Raw genomic sequence first — 13685 nt, 5'->3', positions numbered from 1 at the left:
TGTTGGAATTTGAAGTTGTGTAGAGAGTACTGACGAATGAGGAACATCCATCGGGATAGTAGTTTTGCTATCCGACGGATGACTGCTGTTAGGCACATCCGTCGGGATACAATCACTACTCGACGGATGAACAATATCCACCGGGATAGAAGAAATGAATGAGTTTGGAGTGGAGAATATTGTAGACTCTGTGCAGATTGATAAAAATTTGGGCACATATGTCTCAATAGACTCAGAAAGAATTGGCAAGTGAGCCAATAAATCATCTAAAAGATGATGCTCATTTGCTTGGATTTTTGGCTTCTCCAATAGAGTTAAAGATGGAGAATTTGGAAGTGGTGTATGAATCATGTTTACATCCAGTGAGTGTGTGGGTGAATTTGGTGTTTCAGGTGCTTCAATTATCAATGATTTTGGCTCTGACTCCATATTTATTGGAGCCACATCAAGCTGACTTTGAGATGGTGCAGTGACTGAGTCTTTAGCTCCAGTTTGCACTGTGTGTGTTCCCTGTGCATTCCCAAGGGTTTTAGATATTTTCTTTCTGGCATAAGTCTGTGGTGAACTTGTGTCCCTAACCCTCTTGGCCCGTGCTCCTGGTTGGGAGCTTGTTTCAATAGTAACATCCATTTGAGAGGATGAAACTAGAAATGAGCCGATTTCTATATTAACAACCACAGTTTGTTGGGAGACTGTGGTGTGGCTAGGCTTGGGTACACTAATCTCACCAGCCTTATCCTTATGGTTTCTTTGATTTTCATCCTGTCTCTCACCCAAATCACTATCCTTCACACTCCCCTCTTTGTGTTTGGTAGTTTTTGCAACTGGTTTCTTTTGAAAGAAACCAGAGGGGGCTTTCTTAGCTTTGGATTTTGAAATTGTTGATTTGGTAGCTTGGGTAGACATTTGTTGGGTCATTGATACAGATGCCATAGTTACACTTGAAGGCAAAGAAATTTGTGAGGTTAGAAGAGTAGAAACAGTGGTGCTTACCTCACTTACCTGAGGGCCCTTCATGATTGTAAAGTAGAATAGGGGCACCTCTTCGTGGTGACTTGCTCTATTGAGATCTGCAATGATTCTCCTTTCTTGAACCCAACAACAATGTTCTCAATAAGATGTTTAGCAAGTATCATAAAGAATCTAGCATAATAGACACTTTCACCTCTCTTATTAAGTTCCCCTAAGTTATAACCTAACTCAAACATGATCATGTCACTGAAGTTAAAGTACTTATCAATAACTAGCATATAAAGCATATTAAGCATGCCAATGTTAACAGAATCAAAATTACTCACTTTACCAGAAATTACCTTAGTTGCCACATCACACAGATAGCTCCATTCCTTTTTAAGACCTTGCCTCCTAATCTCACTTAACTTAGAAGTTGAAAGTACATAGCCCATAGAATTTAGCATGGTAACTAAATTATCATCAGTGTGAGGAACAGTAGTAGTGTTATCTGGAATTTTAAAGCATGATTTGATAATGTCACCATTAATGCAGAACTGCTTACCTTTAAGAGTGAAAATTATGGTCTTGTCAGAAGATTGGTACACAACAGTTGTCCATATCTCCTCCACAACTTCACAGTAGATTGTGGGTGATTCCAGCATAGCATAACTGAGTTTACAGCTCTTCACAAAGTCCATCATTTTGTGAAAATCTCCAAATTGTGGAATCTCCTTGTTCACAAGTGCTACGAAGTTGTTCTTTCATAGATGAATCCAGACTGGGTGTAAGAACCCAAATTTTTGACATCGGTAAAAGACCTTTATGAATGGTAATATAATAACTTAAATTTTTGAGACCTTATAAAACGTTTAATGAATAGTAACCCTGACGGATGGGAAAAACTTTTGAGCCCACACTATGTAGTGCATGAGAAAATGAGTTTCGGAGTTGATATTACGATTATACGTACTAAATGAGTGTATGTAAATGCAATTAGTTTTCAAAGAAAATGAACTTTGAAAAACGACCGTATTTACGACTCATCGAGGATTACGGGAATCACGATATAATTACAAGATTAAAACCCTACGGATTTATATTCAAGTATGATAATTAAAAATATAAGGAATAAATACTAAAGGGATTGCGTCGCGAACCATTTACGAATAAGTATTACGAAAACGTTTACCCAACCGGGCGAACGCGTAAACGATTAAATAAACGTAACGCAATAACTAAACTATGGTAAGAAAGTAACCATGTTTACTTTATAAAATATTAAGCTAACCATAGGATTATCAAGCAAGCTATCCAAATAATGTGCTAAGGAAGCTAACATAAGTAGTTTCTAGGAAGCTACCAAAGATTTGTCACTAAGATTTGCAACAAGAATAAACCTAGGATTCAACCTAGGAGAATAAAAATCAAGTGCAAGATCTTCCATCCCATTTCCTAGATGCAACCTAGAAAAGCAACCAAGCTAAGCAACCAAGGGAAGCAAGTATAAATACCCCCCCATCACATTGTTCCATTCGGCCTTCAAGAAGAAAATGGGAGAATTCAATTTCAAAACTCAAAAATTATCCATGGTAAAATCATCACATTAATTCTCAAGCTTCCTAGAAATTAAAATAAGGTAAGAAAATTCTTTCATCTCTTTTTATCAAGGTTTGATGGGTGAAATAAAATCAAGAAACTCACTAGTGAATAGTATGAATAATAACCTCCCTTTGGTTTCTTGATTTCAATGGTGGTTCTAGGCTCCAAATATCATACCAAGCACTTCCAAGCCTCCACCATCCTCAAGAACACATCTCAAGATTTCAAAAAAGGTAAAAATATTTGGCCCAACTTTATTTAAGATTCATTTTTAAGATCCATTTAGTATGTGGTAGAAAACTTAGTTTAAGAAGTGGTATTGTTGAGATCTTGAAGTTTAAGTTGAGTAGATTTAAGGTTGATTGTTGTTGTCTCAAGAACATGATGTTCTTGAGAGGAGTTTGTGTGTTATTTATGAAATTATGACTGTTGGTGGTTGTGTTAAGAGTTAGGGCGTAAACGAAACCCCGATCGTAAACATAACCCCGTTAAAACCAATGAATCGTAACTTTAAGTTCTGCAGAAAGTCCCGGAGTTTTAAAATATAGTTTCTTGAAAACTAACACTTTATTATGATAGGCAATGTTATAAGGATCATTTAGGCGCTTGAATCGCTTGATTCCGATTTACGGATCAAAAGTTATGGTCATTTTAGTAAAAGTGATTTACGCGACAAAAACTGCTACAAATCACGAACTTTGAAAATATAAAGGATCGACTTAAATGTATTCATAAATCATGAAATTTTTAGAGAGAGTAAAATATTGAGTTTTCTAACTTCCATAAAAATTTCAAGTAAAAATAATAATTTTTCAATTTTATAAAAATATCGGAGCCGAGACCGCGCGAGTAGAAACCGTAAAAATCCATAAGCAGAGCCGACGATGATAAAGAGAATGAACCTAAGATAATTAGAAAAATGAGAGGGTAGTATAAGTTGAGAGGGTGCATAATAAATAGCGCATGAGTGCGAGTCGCCGTAAATTACAACGGGACTTAACGAGATGAATTGTGTTTATGGTCATAGATTTCTGAGCGGAACCTAGAGCATCCTCCACCTCGAGATACCCAGGCAAGTTTTCAAATCCTACCTTTTAAGAACTGTTGTGTTGTGAATATTTTACAAAACTGTAATATATGCATGAGAATGCTTTAAACTGTTTTACAAAGTTGAGATGTATTACATTCCTCAATTGTTGATAATTTCTAGTATATGTTCATACCGAGTTCGAAATATTATATTTAGACCGAGAGCCGGTCGGTGTAAGCTTATAAAAACCTGGAAGTATCCCGGAGGAGTTTATAATTGAGAATGTTGACGCTAGCGAGTAGCGTGGCGTGTATATATTTTAGACCGAGGATCGGTCAGTTAAAATTGATGAAAACCTGGAAGTATTCCGGAGGTGCTTATTTAAGAATATTAGCGCTATAGTAGAGCGTGATGTATAAGTCGTAAGACCGAGAGTCGATCAGTTTTGTTTTACAAAATATATAAACCCGGAAATCATCCCGGTGATATTATAGGACGGTTATAAGTCCATATTAGTACGTTTTAAAGGGACTCGTCGTCCACTTACGAATCATTAAAACACCTCGAACTTTTATTAAAACGATTTCCCAACGATCATATTCCCTCTACTCTATTTTATTGTTCAAATAATAAATACTATATACTTATTCCTTATTATGGGAGTAGTATACTCCAACGATTTTTATTTCAAACACGATTAATCACTATAGATTATTAATTATGGAGACACAAGCTAGTTGAGAAATATTATTTTAAATATTCTTTTAGAGAGTAAACCCATTCGAGATTTAATTATTTATCGATTATCATTTAATTATTTATTATTTATTAAAGGGTTTATTATTGATTTAAAAATCATAGATCCTGATTTAAAATATACTGTCTGATTTCGGAAAATCATTCGAGTAATTTCAGATCGTCGGAGAATATTATCCCGACTTATTTAATATTTTAATATAGTTTCAAGGAGAAACTTTTCCCCTTATTAATTATCTGTTGACAACGGTCAACTCACATCCTTAGTACTTCCTCCGAAATTCTCGGAAGTACGTATATACATATATATATACTTATATCTTAGAGAGATAAGTTGTTTCTATCAACAAGCAAAATGCTTGGGGAACTTCGATGTGGTTCGAGTTCTCGAGATTGATAGAATTCTTTTAAAGGACAAGGGAGGGGTGGACTCTGGTACTATGTGTGCTAGATGGACTACCAAGGGTACCACAGGCGAAGGTACTCAGTGTACTCAGGAACTTGTGAAGTATGTGTATACCCGAAAATGGGATACGTAGCCCAAATACGGCAAGGGTGATAACCGGGATACGAAGGTGTCATCCTTCTACTAGTAGAAATGGTTACTATTATGGTATTACGACTGATCATCGTATACGGTGGCTCCAACGAATATCCTATTCTTCCAATTAGAATTATGATGCAATACCGTAACCCAAGCCTAGGTGATGGATTTACTATTAAGGTATTCGCAGGTTAATAAAATCCACTAAAGGATTGTTTTTATAAAGAGGTGTGTGTCACCAAGGAAAACTATTTTTGAAGAAAATGTATTTATCAAATATGATGTTTTACGTGAGTTTATCATACAGTCATTTTCAGACTGTACGTTATTATGCTGGGCATTATAGCTCACTCTTGCTTTCTTTTAAATGACACAACACAACAGATAACCAGTATGCCGGTGTGAGACTTAGTCGCTTGTAGTCATGGGGAGGATCCCTGTCAGCTTTGTCTCAGGTGTGCTAGAGTATCAGATAGATATAAGATATCGGTCGTAATTATTGTAATTTCATGTAGAGGTTATAAATAATTGTTTGAGATCCTGTATAGTATATTTGAGTGTAATAAAAGAAGATTACATTTTGTACGTCGTTTTCAAGGCTATAACTTGTGTGTGCGAGTATGAGATTGGGGTCTGTTGGATTATCGAATCAATACCAGGTTACACATGAGAGAAGGATGGCGTGACGACCCAGATTCCTGACCCCAGATTTGGGGGCATTACAGAAATGGTATCAGAGCCTTAATCTATAGTACTCAGAAACGAGAGTATTAGGAGTCTGTCTAGATGCGAGATTTCGTGAGAGCTCATATAAAGTTCATCATTGGATTACCGGGTATAGCCCAATGGGTTGGTGAGGATAAGTGTGTATTTGAGGTATTAAAGTATGACTAATAGGACCATTGGAGATTATCAGAATGAGGAGGAGAAAATTTTGAATCATATTTGATTTGGCAAGGATGTGGATGTAGAACTTGGAGCTGAGTCTCCAGAGCATTTGGGGAAAAGACGATATTACCAACACCATATGTAAATTTTGATAACACGAGTCTTGATACTCGTAGTTCTTTATAGGTTGCCCGTGAAGGGGCATCACATGTGAGGATCATGAAGTCTAATTATTAGTATATAGTTGAGGTTATTGGCCCAAACTAGCTGACAGTGTCATTTTACCAAGGAGGATGGGAATGTCGTACTAATCACATACTCACCAGAGATAGTGTCCAATATACCCTTAAGGATCTTAATTCTATTAAGGAATATTGGAATGTAATATAAGAATATTATCGTAAGATAAGTACATTACATGATATTATTAGTGCGCTTAACAAGAAGGGTTATGATGGTTTAGCTCAGAGATCGAGAGCATCGAGAATTGATGGCATGACTACAATTGGATGGCATAAGATTATAATGAGCGATAGTTCGATCTTAGAACCTCTTAAAAAGGATAGACCAGTGAGTCTAATACGGAATTCTTCGGTAGATATGATGTCAGAGGCAACGTATATATACACGTAGACCTCTAATATATTCGGTAATGTATGTTCAATTACACACACATGCCACTGAACTTATGGACTACATTGAGATCCCTAAGAAATCTCTTTGATCTGTTCCCAGGGAGAACTGGCCACTTATAGTTAGTAACGAATGCATGTAGCAGGCAACTATCGGCTTAACAGATGTTTTTGGAATATTTCTGAGTAAGGTCTTCGAGGTAAAACACCAGAATGACAGATATATGTGCGAAAGTCAAGTTAGTAAGTGATTTTAAAATGATGTTGAAAGAGAAACTATTGAATGAATTACAAAGACGAAGAGGTGGTGTCATCCTCAGGAGGATAATAACGAGAGTTAGGATAATCAGTGAAATCTTTTGGCACCTACTCACTTTCCCGTTACTCCCTCCAAATTGTTGATCATTCGTATTGCCTTGATAAGTTATATCAGACAATCCTTTTCGTTCCCTACTTTGAACTTCTGATGTGACCATCTTGGATAACCTTTCTCTGTATCAGACTTGTTTAATTCTTTTAGTTAATCCATGAACTTTCATTCATAGATTATGATCTTCTTAATCAACTCAGAGATATTTATACTTCATTTCAATTATCCAATATATTTTTTTTATATATAAATTTTCCCTCAATTCATCGATGTATATTCATAATGAGTATCTTCATTTGATTCTTCTTTCATACCTACTCTTTCAGTCGAGATTGTAAATATCTAACAAATTGTTAAAAACATGGATGATCAGATATCCATATATTCCTCGGGAATCCTTTTTCCTCTAATCGGGATGAAATTATATATTGAACTTTGAAATCATAGTAAGGGTATCAATTTGATATTGGTATTCTGATTCAATTCTATTTAAAGATCTGATAAAGTATGTGAACTAGGGCACCTATGAGTGTACCCTTTATTTGGAAAGAAATATTTGATAAGAGGCTATCGATTGTTCCGATGCCAAGACCACTCGATTCAGAGTTATAATTGTCTTTCTCGGCCCAAATTTAAAAACCCTTTATTTCAAAATTGTCATCCAGGTAGCCACAATTTCTTCAGTGGTTACGATGTTGAGATTTTTACAAACAAACTGAAATATGCCTAGTTGCATATGTTCTCATGAATGACTAGTTAATTGTCCTAACTAGTCAAAATTTTAATTAATACGACAAAAGCCTAGCTAATCGTCCTAGCTAGTTGCTATGAGCCAAACCAATTGTGATGGCCATTTTCTTAGCCGGTTGATAATATTGCTTGATATGGACTAGTTATTATTTTGCTAGTTCCACTTCCAATAAAATTTTGATTATTCTATAGTGCATTATATATGCCAGATTTAATTGTTGATGAAATTTTCAAAGAATGATTTAATTGAGACCTAACTAGGTCGTCCCCTCAAACGAGAATTCATATTCAGTTTTATGAAATATTTTGTTCATGAAATATTTTATTCTTTCATTTGTATAACGGATATCCAATTAAAATTACAAAGTGATTGAAGAACAATATACTTCCTTATTTATTAATCATTGGATAAAATTCCTTCTTTCAAAATAGCACCTCTTGGAGACCTCAATGGTTAACCTTTGGTTGAGGATGTCATTCGATATTTCCTTCATTATTCGAGAAGAAAAGTATTCTTTCAATGGGAAAATCTTACAAGTATCATTCGTATGATGTTATTATTCAGCAATCATTGCTTTCAATGGATATTCTCCATAATATTACAATATAGAATTCTAAGGACATGGAAGGATAATCCTTGTTATATTCTTCCTTCCAAGTTATAAAACTTCTGAGTGTTGCGACTCTTTTATTCAGAGCTCATTATTTGTTCATATGTTAGATTTTGAAACCTTGTTAAGACTGTCTAAATTTCGTTGATATCATGAAAATCTTTTTCCAAGGCTAATTTCCTTCCCAATAAAGAGAGGTATAGTTGAGAACCGATTGTTGTAATATGAGACTGAAAGCCCAGTGCTATGATGGTACAATCGGAGCATCGTGAGGAGTAAGTTGTTTTTAAAAAAAAAAGGAAGAATGCCATGTTTAGTTATTATCATAAGTATCTTTAATATGGTTATAGAAGAATGAAAATATGGATACGTGATTAGTGAGGTACACTTCTATGAAACATTATCGGGAAAGGTGCTAATAAATTCGGGAAAAACCAAGCATGTATGAATTTGAGGAATAAGATTTTCAAGAATTGAAGGCAAAGTTAGTAGCAATCCCGTGCTAGAATTACTCGACGATAAAAATAGGATATTACGTGAAGTCTAATGATATGTCTACGCAGCTTAAGGACCGTGGCATAAGGCTTTCTAATAATAATCTAGAATAATTGCGATAAGGTTCGGACTGAAAGGGACAAGGAGTTTACTTATGAGAAAATTTTGGAATTTTTTTTACACTGAACACAAGATAAAGGCTATAGTCAAATTGATCAAAGGCCATGATTGAGAAATCTATTATCCTCAAGGAAAGGCCAATGTGGTGGCCGACACTTTAAGTAGGAAAAGATATATTGAGGATGACAAATCTCAGAATAACTGATGAGAAGGATCGCATGAAAAGAACGCTTTATTACTTAACAAGAAGACTTAAAGATGCCTAAAAACGTAAACGGATATTAGTCGTGATAGGATATGAAAGGGGATATCATCGAGTAGGTAAGTAAGTATTCGACATAGTTGGAAAATGAAAACGGAAAGGAGAGGGTTAAAATTTTGGCGATTACGACTTGTAGATGACCCAAATAGGGTTAAGAGTTAATTATAATAAATTTTGAAGGAGGATTATCAAGAACCAAGTTAGCCGTCGTGCTATTTGAGGATTTTGAGTGATAGATTAAATAAGACCGCTTACTTTATTATGCAAACGATAGATGTCCACTCTACAAAAATTGATATGAACGCGGAAGATATAATTGGGACAGAGAGACCCTGTGACGACTGCGCCACGCAAGGACCCAAGATTTAATTAACAAGACTATTTCCCAAGATATTTTGCGAAAAAGGACGGACAGAGTCACGACTTAGAATTCTCAAATCGACAAGTAGAATGAGAGGACTATCCTGATCTTAGGAGATACGTCTAGCGGCTTACCTTTTATTTGGAAAGGTTTGGGGAATCGCCTATTGTTGACAGATAATTCGTGTAGATGTACTTACCACGCTAGCATATGAAAAAAAAATAGTCGCCGATATCCCTTACGAAGGGCAATGTGAAAGAATGAAGGATGTCATTGTCAGAACTGATAAAAGGCAAAGAAGATCGTACACGCCCTATAAAGGCCACTGGTAGCAGATACCAATAAACGTGAATACGTCTAAGGCGCTAGCGAGAATAACAAGTATGACCCCGAAGGTATCGTAGTACTATAAAAATTTATACAGGGAATGATTAAAAAAGTCCGACCGATGACGAAAGCTGAACGTTCCACGATCCTAAAATGTGTCAATCAATTGCGTATGAAATGGTGCTTCCTTCAAGATGGCAACAGGACGATGACGTGCTTTACGTTACTACGGGAAGAAATGTTAAATCCGGCGGTAAGCGTGTAGCAAGAGACGAGCGTGTAGAAATGCGACGAGAACTTCTTACATAGAATAATCGATAGAGATGATGCGCCCAAAATGGGAAAACGTTAAGGAATGAAACTCTAGCACTAGTAGGAGTGATGTAGGGGAAAACGAATAAGTTGAAGGATGATTCCAAACACTAGAAGATACGCTAATCGTCTATGTTATCAATTTTTAAGGGGAATGAAGTGGCCAATTGACGTTAATCGAATTACCGACAATAACAAGTTATCATGCGTGCATTGGGACGGCTACAAAGCTTGTACGGAAGAAAGAATTGTTCTCTCTTAGGTTGGGAAGAAATTGGTAAGCGGAGAATACTGGACCGTAGTTGAGTCAACAGACCAAAGAAATTCCTAGAACTTATCAGAATCCGGCTAGTGGCAGCCCAGGATGAACAATAGAGATATGCGGACCAGGACTATAAAGACAAAAAGTACGAAGTAGCAGACCAAATATTGTTGAGAGTACCTCCCGAGGAGGGAATGATGAGATTCGAAAGGGAAAGAAATGTTGAACCCAAGATTTATTGGACCAGTTGAAGAATTAAAGGACTAAGAAAGTTGACTTATAAATTAGCACCATCGTCGAACGGTCACCAAGTTTATAACGAGTACCACGAATCGAGGTTAGGAAATTTAACCGTCAAAACTAAATATATGATTGAAAATGAGCAAATAAACTCGTAGCCAGACTTAGCGTATGTCGAGTAATGTGTAGTGGTCATAAGACTACAAGTACGAGTACTCGGAAATATATTGGATGGATGAGTGGAAATTTTATGAAGAAACCAAATACTGCAAGGTCAACATGAGAACTCGAGGTTGTCATGCGAGAAGCGTATCCCTACCTGTTTCTGAACTGATTCCGGGACGGAATCCTTTTAAGGGGGGAAGACTGTAAGAGCCCAAATTTTTAACATCGGTAAAAGACCTTTATGAATGGTAATATAATAACTTGAATTTTTGAGACTTGTAAAACGTTTAATGAATAGTAACCCTGACGGACGGGAAAAACTTTTGAGCCCACACTATGTAGTGCATGAGAAAATGAGTTTCAGAGTTGATATTACGATTATATGTACTAAATGAGTGTATGTAAACACTATTAGTTTTCAAAGAAAACGAACTTTGAAAAACGACCGTTTTTACGACTCATCGAGGATTACGGGAATCACGATATAATTACGAGATTAAAACCCTACAGATTTATATTCAAGTAAGATAATTAAAAATATAAGGAATAAATACTAAAGGGATTACGTCGCGAACCATTTACGAATAAGTATTACGAAAACGTTTATGCAACCGGGCGAACGCGTAAACGATTAAATAAACGTAACGCAGTAACTAAACCATGGTAAGAAAGTAACCATGGTTACTTTATCAAATAGTAAGCTAACCATAGGATTATCAAGCAAGCTATCCAAATAATGTGCTAAGGAAGCTAACATAAGTAGTTTCTAGGAAGCTACCAAAGATTTGTCCCTAAGATTTACAACAAGAATAAACCTAGGATTCAACCTAGGAGAATAAAAATCAAGTACAAGATCTTCCACCCCATTTCCTAGAAGCAACCTAGCAAAGCAACCAAGTTAAACAACCAAGGGAAGCAAGTTTAAATACCCCCCCATCACATTGTTCCATTCGGCCTTCAAGAAGAAAAAGGGAGAATTCAATTTCAAAACTCAAAATCTATCCATGGTAAAATCATCCAATTAATTCTCAAGCTTCCTAAAAATTAAAATAAGGTAATAAAATTCTTTCATCTCTTTTTATCAAGGTTTGATGGGTGAAATAAAATCAAGAAACTCACTAGTGAATAGTATGAATAGTAACCTCCCTTTGGTTTCTTGATTTCAATGGTGGTTTTAGGCTCCAAATATCATACCAAGCACTTCCAAGCCTCCACCATCCTCAAGAACACATCTCAAGCTTTCAATAAAGGTAAAAATCTTTGGCCCAACTTTATTTAAGATTCATTTTTAAGATCCATTTAGTATGTGGTAGAAAACTTAGTTTAAGAAGTGCTATTGTTGAGATCTTGAAGTTTAAGTTGAGTAGATTTAAGGTTGATTGTTGTTGCCTCAAGAACATGATGTTCTTGAGAGGAGTTTATGTGTTGATTATTAAATGATGATTGTTGATGGTTGTGTTAAGAGTTAGGGCGTAAACGAAATCCCGATCGTAAACGTAACCCCGTTAAAACCAACGAATCGTAACTTTAAGTTTCTGCAGAAAGTCCCGGAGTTGTAAACTGTAGTTTCTTGAAAAATAAGCCCTGATTATTATAGGAAATTTTATAAGGATCGTTTAGGCGCTTGAATCGCTTGATTCCGATTTACGGATCAAAAGTTATGGTCGTTTTAGTAAAAGTGATTTACGCAACAAAAACTGCTACAAATCACGAATTTTGAAAATATAAAGGATCAACTTAAATGTATTCATAAATCATGAAATTTTTACAGAGAGTAACATATTGCGTTTCCTAACTTTCATAAAAATTTCAGATAAAAATAATGATTTCTCAATTTTATAAAAATATCGGAACCGAGACCGCGCGAGTAGAAACCGTAAGAATCCATAAGCGGAGCCAACGACGATAAAGAGAATGAACCTAAGATACTTAGAAAAATGAAGCGACCATGATGTGAATAAGGACTTAAAGGAATAATAAGGGTAGTATAAGTTGAGAGGGTGCATAATAAATAGCGCATGAGTACGAGTTTCCGTAAATTAGAACAGGACCTAACGAGATGAATTGTGTTTATGGTCATAGATTTCCGAGCGGAACCTAGAGCATCCTCTACCTCGAGATACCCAGGCAAGTTTTAAAACCCTACCTTTTAAGAACTGTTGTGTTGTGAATATTTTACAAAACTGTGATATATGCATGAGATTGCTTTAAACTGTTTTACGAAGTTGAGATGTATTACATTCCTCAATTGTTGATAATTTTTAGTATATATTCATACCGAGTTCGAAATATTATATTTAGACCGAGAGCCGGTCGGTGTAAGCTTATAAAAACCCGGAAGTATCCCAAAGGACTTTATAATTGAGAATGTTGATGTTAGCAAGTAGCGTGGCGTGAATATATTTTAGACCGAGGATCGGTCAGTTAAAATTGATGAAAACCCGGAAGTATTCCAGAGGTGCTAATTTAAAAATATTAGCGCTATAGTAGAGCGTGATGTATAAGTTGTAAGACCGAGAGTCGGTCAGTTTTGTTTTATAAAATATATAAACCCGGAAATCATCCCGGTGATATTATAGGACGGTTATAAGTCCATAGTAGTATGTTTTAAAGGGACTCGTCGTCCACTTACGAATCATTAAAATAGCTCGAACTTTTAAAAAACGATTTCCCAACTATCATATTCCCTCAACTATATTTTATTGTTCGAATAATAAATACTATATACTTATTCCTTATTATGGGAGTAGTATACTCCAACGATTTTTATTTCAAACCCGATTAATCACTATAGATTATTAATTATGGAGACACAAACTAGTTGAGGAATATTATTTTAAATATTCTTTTAGAGAGTAAACCCATTCCAGGTTTAATTATTTATCGATTATTAGTTAATTATTTATTATTTATTAAAGGGTTTTTTATTGATTTAAAAATCATAGATCCTAATTTAAAACATACTTTCTAATTTCGGAAAATCATTCGAGTAATTTCAGATCATCGG

This window comes from Apium graveolens, chromosome 9 (genome assembly GCF_009905375.1).
Source record: "Apium graveolens cultivar Ventura chromosome 9, ASM990537v1, whole genome shotgun sequence".
Taxonomy (NCBI): Eukaryota; Viridiplantae; Streptophyta; class Magnoliopsida; order Apiales; family Apiaceae; genus Apium; species Apium graveolens.
The sequence above is the reverse complement of the archived record's forward strand: the minus strand, read 5'-3'. Positions refer to the sequence as shown.